At 45.6% G+C, this 21,570-nt stretch overlaps 1 protein-coding gene across 2 annotated transcripts in view; it reads right to left on the reverse strand.

The window, feature by feature from the left end:
* col25a1 (collagen type XXV alpha 1 chain) overlaps window positions 1-21,570 on the reverse strand; it is a 719,149-nt gene that overhangs the window by 127,301 nt on the left and 570,278 nt on the right. The gene's annotated exons all lie outside the window — the stretch shown is intronic.

Below are 21,570 nucleotides of genomic sequence, written 5' to 3' on the forward strand. Positions count from 1 at the left end.
GGATAGGCCAAATGGCAGGACTGTGTACTGATATGCCTGACCCTCGAAGGCGAATCTCAAAAATAGCCTGTGACGTGACGCTATTTGTATTTGAAAATAAGCGTCTTTCAGATCTATCGACATGAACCAGTCCCCTTGGCAAATTTGCGAGAGGATTTTCTTGGTCGTGAGCATTCTGAACCGTCGTTTCAGAAGTGCTTTGTTTAGTCGTCTTAGATCTAGAATGGTCTTTCTTGGGTACCAGAAAATATCTGCTGTACATGCCCCCTTCGCTCTGAGCTTGTGATAAGGGTTCTATAGCCCCTTTGCTCAGTAGCTTCGCTATTTCGGCTCGAAGTAGGTGTGCTACTTCCTCTTTCACCGTAGTTTCGATTCGCGCCGCTTTGCGTTGCGGGCGTCGATCGAACTGTAGCGAATAGCCTCTTTCTATAACGTTCAGCACCCACTCTGATACCCCGGGGAGCTCTGCCCACGCTTTCGCGTGAGTGGCTAGGGGTAGAATGATAATTACTGGAACTGAGCGAGCGAAAATTTTTGGTGGAAGTCCGGCCGCAGCGGGACTTGAACACCGTCGCTTCCGTAGACTGGCTAGGAAGACTTAGAGGCCTCGGGCTTTACCTCAATCTTCGGCCGTGGCCCACGCGGCGGGGGGCGGCGGCCGGCGGCCGGCGGAGCGAGAGCGCGGTCTCTGATCCTTGGTCTGTCGGCGCTGTGGGGCGGCGGCAGCTGAGGGTTGCGGCTGGGAGCTGCGAGCAGACGGCTGTTTTGAGCGACCTGCTGCGGAGCTTGAGCGCTTGGGCAGGAAATGTTTCATGGCCTGCGATGTCTTCTGAACCTCGGCGAATCTGTCTGCGAAATCCTTGACAGAAGATCCGAAGAGGCCAGCGGGGGAGACGGGGGCGTCGAGAAACGCAGAGCGCTCCGAATCCGACATCTCCGAGAGCGTTAACCAGAGGTGTCTCTCAGCCATGGTGAGAGAAGCCATGTTCCGCCCTATGGCCTGCGCGGCGGATTTAGTGGCGCGAAGGGCGAGATCCGGAGGGGCCAGGTAAGCGCGACCGTGCAGAGCTGAGGTAGTGCGGCAGGCTTTAGATGGCAGCGCCGTCTTAGCACGCCGTCCAGCAGAGGGCGGGCAAAGATGGGCGGCTACCGCTTCCTCGATGGGAGGAAGAGAGTGGTACCCTTTGTCCTTAGCACCGTCGACTACGGAGAATGCTGCGGACACGGGAGCATGCACTCTGGCTGAAAAGGGAGCGCTCCAAGACTTAGCTACCTCTCCGTGAAGCTCAGGAAGGAAGGGAGCTGGTCTTGAAGGATGTGAAGCACGTTCCCTTTGTAGAAAACAGCCGTCCAGGCGGTTGAGTGCAGGCTGCTGGGGCGTCGACCACTCAAGGCCGAGGCTCTCGACGGCCTGCTCGAGCAGACGCATCAGCTCCGCCTCGATGCTGGCTCTTTTCCCAGAGGGCCGGTGAGAAGATGGTGCGAGGTCCGCGGAGCTCGACCAGTCCTCACTGCCCGACGCTAGGAGAGAGCAACTGTCGTCCTCCACCCGTACAGCTTCCTCATAATCCTCAATGGCGGAAACGGCGGCAGACAGCGGCCGCTGACCGGCGGTGAGAGACTCGGGTGAAGCAGGCGGCGAAGCTAGCGGGCGCACCGGCGAGCTTTCGCGGGATGGAGGAGGTTCAGGGACCCGCTGAGCGCGGCGCTTTTTACGGCGCGGCAGCTCAGCGGGCGAAGGCGCGGGCGCAGCTTCGAGGAAGAATGCTCGGCGATTCCGCAGAGTCACCATAGGCATTAATTCGCAGTGAGGGCAGCCGCCCTCGGCGAGCGCGATAGCTGCGTGATCCTCACACAGGCAGGAAACACAGATGACGTGGTGGTCCCCGTCGCTGAGTGAAGCTCGGCAAGAGCCGCAGGAAGAACGAGGCATCTTGAAAAAGACGCTTCGTGCTCTTTTAGAAGGAGAGAATATGCGTGTCGCAGCGGCGAACACACACACAGCAATAAAAGGATATAGTACGCCGGAAAGCGTCAGCAGAAACGGCGACTGAAGGCGGCGAGATGTCGACCAGCAGCTTCAGATGCACTAATCCCGCTGGGTGCTTGACTCAGACGGCACGGCTTCCTCTCGGGATCCAGCGATGCGAAAGTCCGCTGAAGAGATGAAAAACTGACCAAACCAGCCTCTCTGGGCCGTATTTATAGCCCTGGCCCCACCCGCTTTCGGCGGGACATGACGTAATGGGCGCGAAGCGCCCTCATTGGTTCTGACGTCATGAGGGGCCTCTATCGATAGGCTGGTGCAGTTGCCGCAGAGCAGCCAATGGGCGCGCGAGCTGTCTCGCCCATGTCTGCATGCTGCTGCAATGCGTTTTACATTATTGCAAAATTAAGGATAATTTTTGGCTTCAATATCTTGAGGAAAAGAGGTTTTCCCCTAGCGTAAGATACTTACGCAAGTACGAGAGAACACTCGTAAGAGAACCACTTGAAGTGATTCTGACATATTCAAATATGCTGTAATAAGGTTGCAAACACGAAACAGTAACTGTTTACATTGAGCCTTGTTGGTCTGCCACGGGGCTCACCCAAATGAGGCCTGGAGGTGAGCACAGTCATTAACACAGCAGTGTGTCATTGGCCCTAGTGTCCTGAGGAGACTGTTGACTGCTGACAGCTCAAACAGACAGCTTTAATGAGGTTACTTTGAAAACACTGGCAGCTACCTGATGTCAAGACAATGCACATCTGCTATAATAACCTCTTGTGGGACCCTAAGGCTGTGTGTTAATGCTCTGCTTTGTGTCTTTTTAAAATGCCATTCTCAAGTATGCTCTGCTTTGTGTCTTTTTAAAATGCCATTCTCAAGTTATTCAGTGGAGCTATTTAGTAATACTGTGCACTTTGTTTTGGAAATCTTCAACGAGTGGCATAAGCAGAATTTTATTTCTGGCTGAGACTGGGCAAAAGTGAGTGGGCACTTTCACCTATTAGGGTCCTTCACAACCCTACATATCCATAGACCGTAAAAAAAATATATGGACGTAGCATCCGTGACGTTACCCGTAGGTTTATGAAGAGCATTTTTTAAGCTAAAAGTGGGCGGAGCCAACCGTCACCATCTTGGCAGCGTGTCACTCCCGGATAACAGAAAATGGGCAAAGAGACCACCAAAGAGTGGGTGGAGCTGAGGTGCCTAATAACATAGCTAAAAGTGAGACTGTGTGTATCATGATGCTGTATTATTCTGCTAGTTAAAAATGTACTCGGTTACCTAATGTAACCTCAGTTCTCTCTAGAAGAGGGAACGAGTATTGCGTAAGTTGCTTACGCTACGGGTAAAGTCATCTTTTCTCGAGATATGAAGCCAAAAAATTATCCTTAATTTTTGTATTTATTGTCAACGCAGTGCAGCAGCTAGCAGACCTAGAGCGGCTGTCTAGCGCGCTCATTGGCTGTCGTGCGGCAACTGCAGCAGCCAACCACTGAGCCCCGCGTGACGTCACGCCCAATGGGGGCGCGTCAGAGCCCGCAAGAATGGGCGTGGCCTTATAAGGAAGGGCTCGGGGGCTGCTACCCTTGTTTTCATCGACTGAAGCGAAATCAGCTCGAAGCGCGAGCACGGCAGGTTATGCAATACTCGCTCCCTCTTCTAGAGAGAACCGAGGTTACATTACAGAGCATACACACCGTTAGACTGATAAAATTTTAGCCTGCAAGGCGGGAACTTCCAGGTTGTAAAACCTAACAAATGTAGAGGGGGAGGCCCAGCCTGCCACCATACAAATGTCATGAATAGAAATCCCGCTGGACCAAGCCCACAAAGAGGCCATGCCTCTAGTGGAATGAGCCCTGATGCCCAGAGGGCACTGCAGGTGTTTAGACGCATAAGCTGCTGTGATAGCGTCCACTATCCATCTGGACAGGCTATGTTTCGAGGCGGCGAGACCCATGGTGCGCCCACCAAACGAAACAAAGAGCTGCTCCGAGCGCCTGAAGGCGGCAGTGCGCGTAGTGTAAACTCTCAGCGCCCTGACAGGGCATAGGAGGTTAACATCGCCCTCGCTACCGGATGCTGGCAGAGCCGATAGAGAGATGACCTGCACTCTGAAGGGAGTGGCAATCACCTTGGCCGGTTTGGATGACTTTAGAGTCATTTGGTCCAAACTCGAGACACGCAGCGCTAACAGACAGCGCGTGTAAATCCCCCACACGTTTGACTGATGATAGGGCTATCAGAAAAACGTTTTTAAGCGACAGGTATTTCAGATCCACGGAGTCTAATGGTTCAAAGGGATGCGTTTTCAGGGCCTCTAGGACCAAAGAAAGATCCCAAATAGGAACCGATGGGGGCCGCGGGGGATTCATCCTCCTTGCTCCTCTGAGGAAGCAGATGATGAGCTCGTTCCTTCCTATTGACTGGCCGCGCGTTGGCACTGCGAACGCTGCAATAGCCGCCACATACACTTTGAGCGTGGAGGGGGACCTGCCCTCGTCCATCAGCTCCTGAAGGAAGCAAAGCACCCACGAAACCCCACAAGTACGTGGGTCTAGATTTTTGTTGGCGCACCATGAGGAGAACACAGACCATTTAGACGCGTACAGCCTTCTCGTAGAAGGAGCTGTGCTGCCTTATGGCAGTCTATAATTGAATAAATAAGTTAAATGGGTTAAAATGTTTAAAAAAGCATTTCTAAAAGTTTCTTATAGTATTTCATGTTTATTTGTAAGTTTTATTTAAAAATATTAGCGGACAATTTCATTTCCGCTTCTGCCGCGCTAACTTCCGGTTTCGGTTTCATGGTAAACAAAGCAGGCGGAATCCAGCATGACACGGTCAGCGATCTGTCGCCATTCTCTCTAAAGCTCTGACAAGGCAATGCCGTAAGTTTATATATGTGTTTATAAGGATCTTAAGTAATGTATTTTTGTATTATCTGATTGGGAAATGCACTTTAAAGCGCCGATGTATGACTTTAGTTTCGTCTGTATAGAGCTCAGTTTTTCTAAGAGCATGTTGTGTATGCTTTCAGTTTTCACCATCTGGAGAAGAAATTAAAATGCAAAAACGTCCCTTGTGGTCCTGGTCTTCTTCAGTGGTTTATCTACGTGTTCATTTGGCAACATAATAGTGAAAAGGCAGCATTAAGAGCTTCATCGTGGTCAAAATGGCAGCTAGCAACAGATCTGCTACAAATGCTTCAAGTCTTTCATCCTCATCTGCAAGCAGTGCCGCTCGTGCTCGAGCTAAAGCAGAAGCCGCTAGGGTAAGAGCCTCATATGCAAGCAAGGAAGCACAGTTAAAAGTGGAAAAAGTGAAAATCGACACAGAGCTACAGGTGCTAGAATTACAAAGAGAAGCAGATGCCGCAGTAGCTGAGGCAGAGGTGCTAGAAGAAGCAGAGGCAATACGAGATGGGCATGAGAGCCGAAGATCAGAATCAGATAGAGTTAAAAAAGAAAGAACAAGTGAATATGTGAAATCTCAAATGAATGTGAATAAACATAATGACCCTGCTCCAGTCACCTGCAACCGAAGTGTTGAAATAGAGGGCACATTCATCACATGGAATCCTTCTGAAAACGACGTTTCAGACGCAGAGCCTTCACCTGTTAACACTAGGCCAAGGCGCCACAACCAACACACATCTTCCTCTCCTAAAGGTGAGAATAAACCAAAAAGTAATCAAACAAAGAACGCACTCAACCCATTCTCCAGCCCTTTCGTGCCTCTTTACAACTCACCTGGTAGCACGTCACACCAAGCAGAGCCACTTGCACAATATATGGCACGCCGTGACCTCATCACTTCAGGTCTATACCAATATGATGACAAACCAGAGAACTTTAGAGCGTGGCTCTCCTCATTTACCGGGGCTACAGCAGACGTTCACCTCACGCCAACACAAGAGCTCGATTTGATGACAAAATGGTTAGGAAAGGAGTCAAGCAGTCAAATTAAACGCATTCGCTCTGTGTATGTCAATAACCCTGCAGTAGCTTTACAGAAAGCATGGGACAGACTCCAAGAGTGTTATGCGGCTCCTGAAATCATCGAAAAATCGCTCTTCCAGAGAATGGACAGTTTTCCTAAAATGACAGCAAAGGATAATGTGAAACTGAGGGAACTTGGGGATCTGTTACAGGAGATTCAAGGAGCAAAAGAGGATGGGTATCTGCCCGGTCTTCTCTATCTTGATACGTCACGCGGAATCAGGCCAATTGTGGATAAACTCCCATATGGAATTCAGGAGAAGTGGATGTCACTAGGTTCACAATATAAGGAGGATCATCATGACTGCTTTCCACCTTTCAGTTACTTTTGCAAGTTCATATGCAAAGAAGCTAAGAGACGTAACGATCCAAGCTTTAACCAACAGAACAGCCAAACACAATTAAAGTTAGAAAGACCCAATCTGAGAAACTTTAGCTCCGCCAAACCCATCTCCGTAAATAAAACTAATATTACACCCCCCAACAAGGACTTTAAAAGCAACTGCCCGCTGCACAATAAGCCCCACCCACTCAATAAATGCAGGACATTCAGGTACAAACTGCTCGATGAAAGAAAGGCCTTCCTCAAAGAGAAAGGAATCTGTTTCAAGTGCTGTGCTTCGGACACTCATCTCGCTAAGGACTGCAAATCCACAGTAAAGTGCTCCGAATGTGAAAGTACGAGCCACGAAACAGTAATGCATCCTGGCCCTCCACCACAAACCTTCAAGGCTCCTGCTCCCGCACAAGAGGATGGCGGGGAGGGAAAAGATATCTCAGATAGCATCGCAGTAACCACAACATGCACCAAAGTGTGCGGTCCAGGTCAGTGGGGTCGTTCTTGTTCAAAAATATGTCTCACAAAGGTGTATCCAGAGGGTCACAAGGACAGTGCGGTTAAGGCTTACGTCATACTTGATGATCAGAGCAATCGTTCCTTAGCCAGGCCAGAGTTCTTTGATCTGTTCAAGATCAAAGAAAAGCTAGTCAGTTATGATCTAAGAACATGTTCAGGCCTCGTTGAAACATGGGGGAAAAGGGCTGAAGGCTTTCACATTGAGTCTTTAGATGGGTCTGTGGTAATCCCACTCCCTCCTCTCATTGAATGTCAGGACATTCCTAATGAAAGAAGCGAGATCCCTACACCAAACGCTGCACGGCACCAGCCACACCTTCGGTCCATAGCAAAGTACATTCCAGAGCTAGACCATAAGGCAGAAATACTTCTACTGCTTGGGCGAGATGTTCTACGTGCACATAAAGTAAGGGAACAAGTTAATGGCCCTCATCATGCGCCCTTCGCCCAGCGCCTAGATTTAGGGTGGGTCGTAGTCGGGGAGGTGTGTGTAGGTAAGGTCCACAAGCCCACAGTCAACTCATTCAAGACAATTATTCTTGAAAATGGCCGCCCCACAGTTTTTGGACAGTGTGATAACTTCCGTCAGCTCAGGGAAACGCCATGCATTAACAGGCACTCTAAGGCTCCAGAGCAAAGTCTGGGACAGTCAGTTTTCAACCGCAGCAAAAACGACAATGAGCCAGCTCCCTCCATAGATGACACACTCTTTTTAGAGATCATGGGCGAAAGCATGTACAGAGACGATGATAATAGCTGGGTCGCCCCACTTCCTTTCAAAGAGCCTCGCCGGAAAATGCCTAACAATAGAGAGCTAGCAGTCAGACGTTTTTTGTCTCTCAAACGGAGCATGCAAAAGAAACCCCACATGCAGCAGCAATACGTGGAGTTTATGGGAGGGATTTTCTCCAACGGTCACGCTGAGATAGCGCCCGCTCTTAAGCAAGGAGAAGAATGCTGGTATCTCCCCACGTTTGGGGTCTACCACCCTCAAAAACCCAACAAGATCAGGGTAGTTTTTGATTCCAGTGCCCAAGAGGATGGTGTCTCACTCAATAGTGTACTCCTCACTGGCCCCGACTTAAACAATAGTCTCATTGGGGTACTCCTCCGCTTCCGTAAAGAAAGCATTGCTGTTATGGCCGACATACAGCAAATGTTTCACTGTTTCATGGTGCGTGAGGATCACCGGAACTATCTTCGCTTTCTGTGGCACATGGACAATGATGTTGAAAAGGAGGTCATTGACTATAGGATGAAGGTCCATGTGTTTGGGAACTCTCCATCTCCCGCTGTGGCTGTTTACGGATTGCGCAAGGCCATTGAAGCTGGAGCGAAAGACTATGGAGCTGACACAGTCAAGTTTGTGGAGAGACACTTCTACGTCGACGATGGACTGATTTCTGTGCCTTCTGCAGCCGAAGCGATCGACTTGCTCCAAAGAACGCAAGCTTCACTTGCTGAGTCCAATCTGCGCCTGCATAAGTTTGCTTCTAACTCACCATCAGTCATGCAAGCCTTCTCTCCTGAGGATTGCGCAGCAGTCTTGAAAGATCTGGATCTGAGTGGTGAGGAAACACAATCACAGCGCAGTCTAGGCCTAATTTGGGAAACCATGACAGACACATTCACGTTTTTAGTGGCCACAACAAACAAGCCATTTACTCGTCGAGGTGTCTTGTCATCTGTTAATAGTGTCTTCGATCCACTAGGCTTATTAGCACCAGTCACCATTCAAGGAAGAGCTTTACTCAGAGAACTCACCTCAGAAAGCTCTGATTGGGACGGACCACTTCCAGAAGATAAGCAGAGCAAATGGGAAGCTTGGAGGGATTCGCTGCAGGACTTAAGGGAACTCCATGTCCCGAGAACGTACACATCTACCTCTCTCAGTCAGGCAAAGCGCAAAGAACTCTATGTCTTTTCAGACGCATCGACAAAAGCAATAGGTGCAGTAGTCTACTTGAGAGCTCTGTATACAAATGACAAAGTTGAAGTAGGGTTTGTCATGGGTAAATCAAAACTAACTCCTCAGTCAGAGCCCACAATACCAAGACTGGAACTGTGCGCCGCTGTCTTGGCTGTAGAGATAGCTGATCTTGTCAAGAATGAGCTGGACATAGAGTTTGACGCAGTTCACTTTCACACAGACAGCAAGGTGGTCTTGGGCTACATCTGCAACGAATCTAAAAGATTCTACACATATGTTCACAACAGAGTGCAGCGTATTCGCCAGTCTTCAAAGCCGGAGCAGTGGCACTATGTGCGCAGCGAGGAGAACCCAGCGGATCACGCATCACGCTCGCTCACAGCATCTCAACTAGCAAAAACAACTTGGTTCACGGGACCCTCCTTCATCCGTCGTTCACCCCCAGAGGCAAAAAATGAAAACGACCAGTTTGAGTTAGTTGAGCCTGACAAAGACTGTGAAATCAGGCCACAAGTGAGCACTTGTGCTACTCACCTTCAAGTAGTCTCCTGTAAGCGCTTTGAGCGCTTCTCCACCTTCAAGTCTTTGGTCCGTGCAGTCGCCTTCCTCATTCACATGGCAAAATCTTTCAATGGCTCCAATTCAAACCATGGATGTAAAGGGTGGCACATATGTCAGCTTCCTCGTACACCAGATGAAATGGATCAAGCAAAACGTGTCATCCTCCAACAAGTGCAACAGGCCACCTTCGCAAAGGAGCTGTCTGCCCTCAACGTTGGCAAATCCATCGCCAAGCAAAGTCCTTTGGAAAAGCTCAGCCCAGTCCTGGACAACGGCATCATTTCAGTTGGAGGTCGACTCAAACACTCAGAGCTCGAGAACTCTGAAAAATACCCGATAATTCTCCCAAAAGACAGTCATGTCTCTATCCTGCTCACTCGCCACTACCATGAACAGGTCAAGCACCAGGGTCGTCACCTTACAGAAGGTGCGATAAGGGCTGGAGGTCTGTGGATAATCGGTGGAAAGAGACTAGTTAATTCAGTTATCCACAAGTGTGTTATCTGTCGCAAACTGCGGGGAAAGCAGGAAGAGCAACTCATGGCAGATCTTCCCCCAGAACGGTTGAAAACATGTCCTTCCTTTAGCTACGTCGGCCTTGATGTTTTCGGGCCTTGGTCAGTAACCACCAGACGTACCAGAGGTGGACATGCACAAAGTAAGCGTTGGGCTATCCTGTTTACCTGCATGAGCTCTAGAGCCGTGCACATTGAGGTGATTGAGTCCTTAGACACCAGCAGTTGCGTAAATGCCCTGAGACGTTTCTTTGCCCTGAGAGGCCCTGCCAAAAAACTTATATCGGATCGTGGCACTAATTTCATTGGGGCTTCCAAGGAGTTAGGAATGGACAAGGCTCTGCAACTATACCTGAATGATCAAGGTTGCAGTTGGGAATTCAACCCGCCTCATGCGTCCCACATGGGAGGCGCCTGGGAGCGCATGATCGGCATTGCACGGAGAATTCTGGATTCATTACTGCTTCAAAGTAAGGTGCAACTCACTCACGACGTATTGTGCACACTTATGGCTGAAGTGTCTGCCATCATAAACGCCAGGCCACTCCTTCCAGTTTCGTCCGATCCAGACAATCCTTTCATTCTCTCTCCCTCTATGCTGCTAACCCAGAAATCGTGCCTTATACCTCCTGCTGGAGATTTCTTGGACAAGGACCTTTACACCAAACAATGGAGACAAGTTCAGGTTCTTGCTAACCAGTTCTGGACACGCTGGAGGCGAGAGTATCTGCCTTTATTGCAGCAGAGACAGAAATGGACTGTACCTTGTCGAAACCTGCAAGTTGGTGACCTTGTTTTGCTCAAGGACAAGCAGGTTCCACGGAACAGCTGGCTCATGAGTAGAGTCACGGCAACTTTCCCTGGGAAGGACAATCGAGTAAGGAAGGTTGAGGTCACAGTAAATGACCGAGGCACTAGAAAGACTTTTTTGCGACCAGTTACTGAAGTCATTCTTCTTTTGCCAAAGGACTGATTCCCTCTAAGTTTTTGTTGTTGATAGTGACCTCCCTGAGGTCAGGCGGGGAATGTGCTGCCTTATGGCAGTCTATAATTGAATAAATAAGTTAAATGGGTTAAAATGTTTAAAAAAGCATTTCTAAAAGTTTCTTATAGTATTTCATGTTTATTTGTAAGTTTTATTTAAAAATATTAGCGGACAATTTCATTTCCGCTTCTGCCGCGCTAACTTCCGGTTTCGGTTTCATGGTAAACAAAGCAGGCGGAATCCAGCATGACACGGTCAGCGATCTGTCGCCATTCTCTCTAAAGCTCTGACAAGGCAATGCCGTAAGTTTATATATGTGTTTATAAGGATCTTAAGTAATGTATTTTTGTATTATCTGATTGGGAAATGCACTTTAAAGCGCCGATGTATGACTTTAGTTTCGTCTGTATAGAGCTCAGTTTTTCTAAGAGCATGTTGTGTATGCTTTCAGTTTTCACCATCTGGAGAAGAAATTAAAATGCAAAAACGTCCCTTGTGGTCCTGGTCTTCTTCAGTGGTTTATCTACGTGTTCATTTGGCAACATAATAGGAGCTCTAGACTGCGTGATCGTGTTCACGACCCCTTCTGGCAAAGCAACGGGTATCCGTTGATTATCCATGCATGCAGAGACCAGCGCTCTGGATGGGGATGCCATATTGAGCCGCCGGCCTGAGAGAGCAGATCTCTCCTCGCCGGGATCGGCCATGGGGCTACATGTGACAGCCGCATCAGCTCTGGGAACCAGGTCTGGTTTTCCCATCGCTGGGCTATGAGGAGCACCGAGTGGCATGCTTCCCTGATTCTCTTGATTACCTGTGGTAACAGCGAGATCGGAGGGAAAGCATACAGTTGGAGGCTGGGCCAGGTTTGGGCCAGCGCGTCCTCGTTCTTCGAAAAGAACTTTGGGCAGTGAGCGTTGTCTTTTGACGCGAAAAGGTCGACTTCCGCTCTGCCGAAGAGGCGCCACAGTAGCTGGACTGTCTGAGGATGCAGGGACCATTCTCCCGGGGGAATGTTGTCCCTGGACAGTCTGTCTGGGCCGTCGTTCAGGTGGCCCGGCACATGCGCAGCTCTCAGGGAGCGTAGTGAGTGCTGAGCCCACACGAGGAGGCGTTCCGTTAGATCGCAGAGATTCCTGGATCTGACACTGCCCTGGCGATTCACGTAGGACACCACAGACATTTTGTCCGAACGGACTAGAACGTGGTGACCCCGTATGTATGGGAGAAAGTGCTTCAGCGCGTTCTCGACCGCTATCATCTCCAGACAATTTATATGAAGGCTTTTCTCTCGGTCTGACCACAGGCCAAAGACCGGTCTGCCCTCGAAGAGAGCGCCCCAACCTAAGTTGGAGGCGTCCGTCGAGATGACCTTTCGGTACGAGACAGCTCCCATCGTCACTCCTCGCTGGTACCAGACGGCCGCTAACCAGGGCTCCAGGGCTGAAACGCAGCTCTGAGTCACTCTGATCCGTCTGCCGCCGGAAGCCCAAGCTCGGTGAGGCACTCGAGCGTTCAGCCAGCGCTGCAGCGGGCGCATACGCAATAAGCCCAGCTGAAGCACTGCTGCAGCTGACGCCATACAACCCAGCATTCTCTGAAATGTTTTCAGAGGAGCGGTACCACCCTTCTGGAAAGACGCGGCCAGGTGTCGAACACGGCGCGCGCGCTGTGTCGACAAACGGGCCGTCATAGCCACGGAGTCCAGTTCTATTCCCAGAAAAGAAATTGACTGACTGGGCAGTAATGAGCTCTTGGTCCAGTTGACCGTAAGACCCAGGCTTTCCAGATGGCTGAGAAGCACTGTCCTGTGAGATATAAGTTCTATCTCTGACTGTGCCAAAATCAGCCAATCGTCCAGGGCTGCGTTTCCCAAAAGCATCGTAACTTAAGTAGCACTTAAAAATCATCGTAGATCTACGAGTGCTCTGGAGTAATCGAAAATCCCCAAGTGCATCGTAAGAAGACAGATGTATGAGGTCACCTGCAGGACAACCGGCAGATTACACTTTTATCTAGATTTAACAGATTACACTGCAAAGTGAGTACAAATATAAGGTTTTGATTGTACTTTTTTTTTTATTGTACACTTTATTGTACTTGTTTTTTGTTTAAATGAATGTATAAATTAAATTTAAAATGTAAAATCTAAATTAAATGAATGAAAAAGAAGAAAAAAAATCATAAAAGAACGAAGTAATGTGGGAAATATGCTTCAAAGACTGGGCAAAATATGGATGAATAAAAAAAAAAATCTGTCAGTGACTTGCTGACGCGCACGAAAACCAGCCATGCATTGGGCATTTCTTGCAGACCACCTTCCCTGATCTTTGAACACCCCGGGTTGCAGTTAGATTGCAATGTCCACCCAGATGTTTTGTTTTTCCTTATTTGTATGGTGTCCTAAATCTGTTAAAAATAATAGCCTATATTTGTTTCGCTCTATCTCCTCTAAAATGATCTTTTTTGAAAGGTATCTTTTCTTGTTTTTTTTTTTTTTTGTTCATACATTTTGCCAGTAGGCTATCTTCGCCTGAATGTAGACTTTAGACTTGTCTTGATTGCTAATCCACAGATGACGATTAGGTTAAATCTAATAATTAAGGCTAAACGTTCAGAATACGATTCCATAAAAGGTTATATTTCAGCACTTCACGAATGGACAGCGACTCTTTAAGTAGCACGTAAAACGCGTTCTCGCGCGTTCATGTTAAGTGCATTTTTGGGAAACGCTCGTGGAATTGCTGCGAGCGTTCGTAACCTTGCACGTAGAGAGCCCTCTTAAGAGCTAATATACATCGGGAAACCCGGCCCAGATAGTTCAAAATTCGCATACCCCGATTTCTCAGGGGAGCGAGAGCCGCGTCCAGCATGCACTTCGTGAATGTACGGGGTGCTAAAGACAGGCCGAACGGAAGGACGGTGTATTTGATACACTTAACCCTCGAAAGCGAATCTCAAGAATGGCCTGTGACGGGTACTATCCGAATCTGAAAGTACGCGTCAAAAATTATTTTTTTTTTTTTTATAAATGCTAACAAAAACGTATACAATGAATAAGACAATGCATAAGCCTCTGTGTCTGGACGAAAACACGATGACTTATTCATCCTAAGCTTCAGAAAGCTTTTAACCTATTGGACTCATTCATGTAAATCACAGGCCTAGCGCCAGTGAGTCTGCATCAAATTGCCTCATTGTCACTTGTGTCATTGTCACAAACAGAAACACCTCCAAACTCCGTTGTGAGCTTCAAAAAATCTTTATCAACTCAACTCCCCTCCCACGGCAGGCACTGAGGCCAGGTGGTATGGATAGACATCGGAGAAATGCACCAATATACATACACAAACATTATTTCCATTTATACTACAGGGCCGTTGAATGCTTGAATCTGATTGGTTGACGAACGTTCTAAGGTGTGCATTATTTTCAAGGAAACGCACGGCTGAAGTAGTTCCAGGCAGGTCTTGACCGCATTACAGTTCCATATCACTTGGTGTAGTCAACTGTAATAACGGAAAATAGGATACAATTCATAACAAGAAAAAGCATTTAGCCCCATGCGCTTGATCTGCAATTTTCAATGTCTAGCTTCACAATCAATAGAACCATGCAGTTTAATTTTTATAAATAAAGTATATAGTCCTATCTATAATCAATAGACAATTAAACTGAATATAGGCTAAATAAATGGATAGTCCTGCAGCACGGATTTTTATTGCAGATAATATAACAAATAAATAATTATTGATAGGCCTACTTGTTAAAAGGGCTTTGTATTTCATTTATTTGGCTATAGTCTACTGTCATCTGTCAATAATGAAAAAAGAAAAAAAAAGAATGAACGAATTAATTAAAACGAATTGAATTAATAAATAAATAATAATATTGACGCACATGCTTTTCTGTCTCATCATTGCAACATCTCTCTCTAATAACTGCATTAATAACTGCATAATGAATGTAATTTGATACTTATGACTGATCATGCCCAAACGCGCGTTCAGCGCGTTCAGTCTGTGTTCAAAGTCGGTGTTTAAAATCTGCTGCAGTCGATGAAAACAGTCAGAGAATGTGTCAGCTAGACGTGTGTCCCCAGCATTAGTCTGCTATCAGTGGCTCAGTCAAACCTCCGTTACTAACTCTAAAATGACGTTTTGGAATTAGCAACGGAGGCATGGGATTAGATGCGTAAGAAATTAGTCCTACATACAAGAGCATTTTAATGACAAACACTTTACAAACGTCTTGAAATACATAACCTGAACAATGTTTCGAGGTACGGTAACTGTAGTATAAGCGGAATAATTGACTTCAGGCCGTTGAATTATTAAAAAAATAATGCACACCCGAGGTGTAACGGCCACTCCGCTTCGCGTCGTGACCGCATTACCACCTCGGGTGTGCATTATTTTTCTAATAATTCAACGGCCTGTCGTCAATTATTCCTTACTTTAACTCATAAAATAAGTAATTCCAAAATGTATATGATATATTCCTGTGTGTATGTATGTTTCCCACCTCATATTAGCCAAGTTATGACTTTCTAGTTGTGTTAGTTGAACTCTAAACGCTTATATTCAAGTGTAAGAATGTATCTCTACTTTTGTATCTTCCAGACATATCTTTCTTGGTACCTAATTTAACCTCTCAGTTTGCCTTATATATATATATATATATATATATATATATATATATATATATATATATATATATATAGTAGGTTACGATAAAATGTATTATACTATGTTTACCATTCTTTGGAGTAGAAATTACCAATTCTGGACACCATCATAAAACATGCAAATTAGGCTGTCAGAAGGCTACATTTTAGTATTTCTTCCGTGCTCATTCATTTCTATATCCGGGTGAAATGGACTTAGCCTGAATTTCCTGCAACTTTGCTTCCAAGTAAACCTTTTAGGAAGAACTGAAAGAACGCTTCTAACTCACGGACCCAGCGAGAATCATCACACACACACACACACACACACACACACACACACACACACACACACACACACACACACACACGCATTCTTGCTCAGCACCTAAGATCCATGCAAGTATTATTTCTATCGAGATTTAGATGCGTTTAAGATTGTTTGCCCCTGCTTTAAGGTGATTTGATTCTTTGCTGGCTCTCAAAGGTTAACTATTTGTGATATTTCAGCCCGTTCTCTATGGGATCAAATTCCCGCCAAATATATAGCGGTCATGAATAAAAAAATAATAAGCATGAATCAAAAATTTAAAAACACATGTAAAAATATATTGCACAAACTGAAAAAAAAAGAATGCAAAATGATCAGAATAGCAAACAACGTGGTCACGGATCAAAATATAATAAGCGTGAATCAAGAAATAACAAGCATGAATAAAAACTTTAAACACATTAAAAGTTATTTTGCAGAAAACTTAAACTTATGGTCATGCTTTCTTAAAAAGTATGTTTTCCTTGGTTTTATTACTGTGTTCTTTGTGCTTTCTTGCATTTTCTGCTCATATTTTACTCTTTTGTACGCTTGTGCTGTTTTTCTCTTCGTTCTTCTTTCTATGTTCTGCGCTTGCTTTCCCAAATGTTGCAGTTCGAGTTTCATGTAAATTAGGGCGGGCTTAAGCGTCACCATTGGTCCACTAGTTCTAGATTGACAGCTACTCCTCTAGCCAATCAATCGAAGAGGGGTGTTGACGTCACACCAATGCGACTCGTGGCTACTGATGCTTACTTGTTATACAGGGGAAGATGACCATCAACTCAGTTGGCAAAAAGATTTCCGTGGCAGGACACCTTTAAACTGCATGTGTGCCTGCAACTCAACCTGTTGCCGGTATATACGTATACCTGGCAATATGGTATCGTTAAATTCGTCATCCTAACGATGACCTGTTACAGTTATGCCTGTCTGATTATCCATCATTCACCTCTAATGCACTGGACCTGGCACCGCGAGCGTCGATCTTCTCCGAGCAGTAACTTGCCACCACCTACTGGCCGTTTTACTTTCATATTTAATCAATAACAAGGATGGGTAATGTCGGTCCTGGGTGCAGAGTTTAGCTCCTCCAACCCTAATCAAACACACCTGAACCAGCTAATCATCGTCTTTAGGATATTTAAGACAGGTGAGGTTTTTAATCGGAGTTGACGCTAAACTCTGCAGGACAGCGGCACTCAAGAAACAACGTTACCTATCACTGATGGAGATGTTGCTGTATTCAAATTTTAAGCTATATTTAAAATATTAATCCTAAAGTAATATGCAATTATGTAGCTATGCAAGTAAACACAATAAGTTTGTAATAAATCACTGTATTAAATTCAACTGGTTTCTGTATATCTTCTCTGTAACACAATCATTTTCAATAATCTTGTCAAATTTGGCGAGGTTAATAAAAAAAAAAGGTAGGCAATGCGTAGCGGTGACAGGTCAAAGTCCTAAAGTCTTCAGACAATGGCCGTTTTTAACTTAGTTTTTGCAACGAATTGTAGCGTTTCATAACTGCAGGATGTTTTACATACAGCAGCCTTAGCATATTGACATCATGAGCCAAGTAATATTGTTTAACACCAATTACCAGTGTGCACATTAACATTCTCATGTATCTCAAAAAAGATGAATTTAATTATGTCCAGAGTTCAGATAGCTTTACTGCTTGAAAGTCTTTGTAAAGTTAAATTGAACTGCTGTCTTCCCCTGTATAAGTAAGTGCAGCACTCCTGAAAAAGAGTAAGGATTAATGTTGATGTTCTTAAAGAAAAATGAAATAAAAGAGCGCAGCAGTACGTGCTTCTTTGTTGTTATATTTACTCAGAATAGGATGACCAGATGAGATTGGCTGAAATTCGGGACGGGGGGGGGGGGGGGGGGGGGATTTATATCTGCATTTATGTAAAAACTTAAACTTTCAAACATCAAAATGTCATTTATTAATATGTTTTCATGTCAAAATGACATACAAACATTTTTTTCCTATTCTATTTTGCCTGGAAACGCTTCCAACACGCTTGCGTGTCGCGTGAAAAATAGGCGTCGGTTCTATTTATAGCATGCACGCGTTTTCCGCGCGGCTCGAGGCGCGCCTGAGACGCGCGTGTCACGCAGGAGGTGTGCAAGCTCTAAAAGATTTTGCTTGAGTATAATTTTCGGGACAATTAGGGCCAGATTCGGGATTCGGGACAACAGTTTAGATTTCGGGACTGTCCCGAATTTTTCGGGACGTCTGGTCACCCTAACTCAGAATGAAGTGCATCACGGGCGCGCACCACCCACTGAAGTGTGCGGTGACGTAATCACGCTGGTATGCCAAGCGAAAATAATTAATTTAATAAATGCACATAACAAAGCACAAATAAGAAATTGAACAGTATATAAAAGTATTAGAAAAATAACATTTTAGTATATTATAATGGAATTGAAGAAATTGTACAAACATAAACAGCTTGTACTCCTACATATAGCATCAGTAGCCACGAGTCGCATTGGTGTGACGTCAACTCCCCTCTTCGATTGATTGGCTAGAGGAGTAGGTGTCAATCTAGAACTAGTGGACCAATGGTGACGCTTAAGCCCGCCCTAATTTACATGAAACTCGAACTGCAACATTTGGGAAAGCAAGCGCAGCACATAGAAAGAAGAGCGAAGAGAAAAACAGCACAAGCGTACAAAAGAGTAAAATATGAGCAGAAAATGCAAGAAAGCACAAAGAACACAGTAATAAAAAAAAAGGAAAACATACTTTTTAAGAAAGCATGACCATAAGTTTAAGTTTTCTGCAAAATAACTTTTAATGTGTTTAAAGTTTTTATTCATGCTTGTTATTTCTTGATTCACGCTTATTATATTTTGATCCGTGACCACGTTGTTTGCTATTCTGATCATTTTGCATTCTTTTTTTCAGTTTGTGCTATATATTTAGGGGTTCAAGCATGAAATGCTGAAACCCTATTGTAATTGTAAGGATTTGTAAAACGCATCGTGCAGGACAAACCGTAAGGCCTAGAGATGTGAAACCTGGCCAGATGGTAGGCCTCGATTTGGGGACAACCTATCAGAGTATGACTCCGATTGGCCCATAGGTGGCGCTATAGCAACCAAAAGTTCAAAATTGCCCATAACTCTTAGACCGTTTGTCCCAGGATCAAGTGTCTTATATCGTTGGAATCCTTGGCTCAAGGCGGACAAAATGGCTATCTCCGATTTGGATGTAGGCAGGGAAAATTTTCTGCTATGTCGAATTTTGTCCAAAACCTACTTTTGCGAACTAGTCCCTGGTTTTTCGCCCGATCGGAACCAAACCAGTCTAGGACTATTCTCTGGACTCTCTAGATCAATAATTATCGGAAAAAAGTTGAACTTTGGCATTTGGGTGGCTGTAACAGGGTCATTTAGAAAAGGGGCGTGGCAAAATACACTCAAAAGCCTATAAATCCCAAAGGAAAACTCAGAACTTCACAAAAATTGATGAGCATATGTGTCAGAACATGGTGAGGAAGCATGCAGAGTTTCATGGAGATCGGACCATAGGTGGCGCTATAACTGGCAAAAAGCCTTCATTCTTATTAGGGGTTCAAGCATGAAATGCTGAAACCCTATTGTAATTGTAAGGATTTGTAAAACGCATCGTGCAGGACAAACCGTAAGGCCTAGAGATGTGAAACCTGGCCAGATGGTAGGCCTCGATTTGGGGACAACCTATCAGAGTATGACCCCGATTGGCCCATAGGTGGCGCTACAGCAACCAAAAGTTCAAAATTGCCCATAACTCTTAGACCGTTTGTCCCAGGATCAAGTGTCTTATATCGTTGGAATCCTTGGCTCAAGGCGGACAAAATGGCTATCTCCGATTTGGATGTAGGCAGGGAACATTTTCTGCTATGTCGAATTTTGTCCAAAACCTACTTTTGCGAACTAGTCCCTGGTTTTTCGCCCGATCGGAACCAAACCAGTCTAGGACTATTCTCTGGACTCTCTAGATCAATAATTATCGGAAAAAAGTTGAACTTTGGCATTTGGGTGGCTGTAACAGGGTCATTTAGAAAAGGGGCGTGGCAAAATACACTCAAAAGCCTATAAATCCCAAAGGAAAACTCAGAACTTCACAAAAATTGATGAGCATATGTGTCAGAACATGGTGAGGAAGCATGCAGAGTTTCATGGAGACCGGACCATAGGTGGCCTTCATTCTTATTAGGGGTTCAAGCATGAAATGCTGAAACCCTATTGTAATTGTAAGGATTTGTAAAACGCATCGTGCAGGACAAACCGTAAGGCCTAGAGATGTGAAACCTGGCCAGATGGTAGGCCTCGATTTGGGGACAACCTATCAGAGTATGACCCCGATTGGCCCATAGGTGGCGCTACAGCAACCAAAAGTTCAAAATTGCCCATAACTCTTAGACCGTTTGTCCCAGGATCAAGTGTCTTATATCGTTGGAATCCTTGGCTCAAGGCGGACAAAATGGCTATCTCCGATTTGGATGTAGGCAGGGAACATTTTCTGCTATGTCGAATTTTGTCCAAAACCTACTTTTGCGAACTAGTCCCTGGTTTTTCGCCCGATCGGAACCAAACCAGTCTAGGACTATTCTCTGGACTCTCTAGATCAATAATTATCGGAAAAAAGTTGAACTTTGGCATTTGGGTGGCTGTAACAGGGTCATTTAGAAAAGGGGCGTGGCAAAATACACTCAAAAGCCTATAAATCCCAAAGGAAAACTCAGAACTTCACAAAAATTGATGAGCATATGTGTCAGAACATGGTGAGGAAGCATGCAGAGTTTCATGGAGATCGGACCATAGGTGGCGCTATAACTGGCAAAAAGCCTTCATTCTTATTAGGGGTTCAAGCATGAAATGCTGAAACCCTATTGTAATTGTAAGGATTTGTAAAACGCATCGTGCAGGACAAACCGTAAGGCCTAGAGATGTGAAACCTGGCCAGATGGTAGGCCTCGATTTGGGGACAACCTATCAGAGTATGACCCCGATTGGCCCATAGGTGGCGCTACAGCAACCAAAAGTTCAAAATTGCCCATAACTCTTAGACCGTTTGTCCCAGGATCAAGTGTCTTATATCGTTGGAATCCTTGGCTCAAGGCGGACAAAATGGCTATCTCCGATTTGGATGTAGGCAGGGAAAATTTTCTGCTATGTCGAATTTTGTCCAAAACCTACTTTTGCGAACTAGTCCCTGGTTTTTCGCCCGATCGGAACCAAACCAGTCTAGGACTATTCTCTGGACTCTCTAGATCAATAATTATCGGAAAAAAGTTGAACTTTGGCATTTGGGTGGCTGTAACAGGGTCATTTAGAAAAGGGGCGTGGCAAAATACACTCAAAAGCCTATAAATCCCAAAGGAAAACTCAGAACTTCACAAAAATTGATGAGCATATGTGTCAGAACATGGTGAGGAAGCATGCAGAGTTTCATGGAGATCGGACCATAGGTGGCGCTATAACTGGCAAAAAGCCTTCATTCTTATTAGGGGTTCAAGCATGAAATGCTGAAACCCTATTGTAATTGTAAGGATTTGTAAAACGCATCGTGCAGGACAAACCGTAAGGCCTAGAGATGTGAAACCTGGCCAGATGGTAGGCCTCGATTTGGGGACAACCTATCAGAGTATGACCCCGATTGGCCCATAGGTGGCGCTACAGCAACCAAAAGTTCAAAATTGCCCATAACTCTTAGACCGTTTGTCCCAGGATCAAGTGTCTTA

The sequence above is a fragment of the Leuciscus leuciscus genome (genome assembly GCF_965113295.1).
Source record: "Leuciscus leuciscus genome assembly, chromosome: 2".
Lineage (NCBI taxonomy): Eukaryota > Metazoa > Chordata > Actinopteri > Cypriniformes > Leuciscidae > Leuciscus > Leuciscus leuciscus.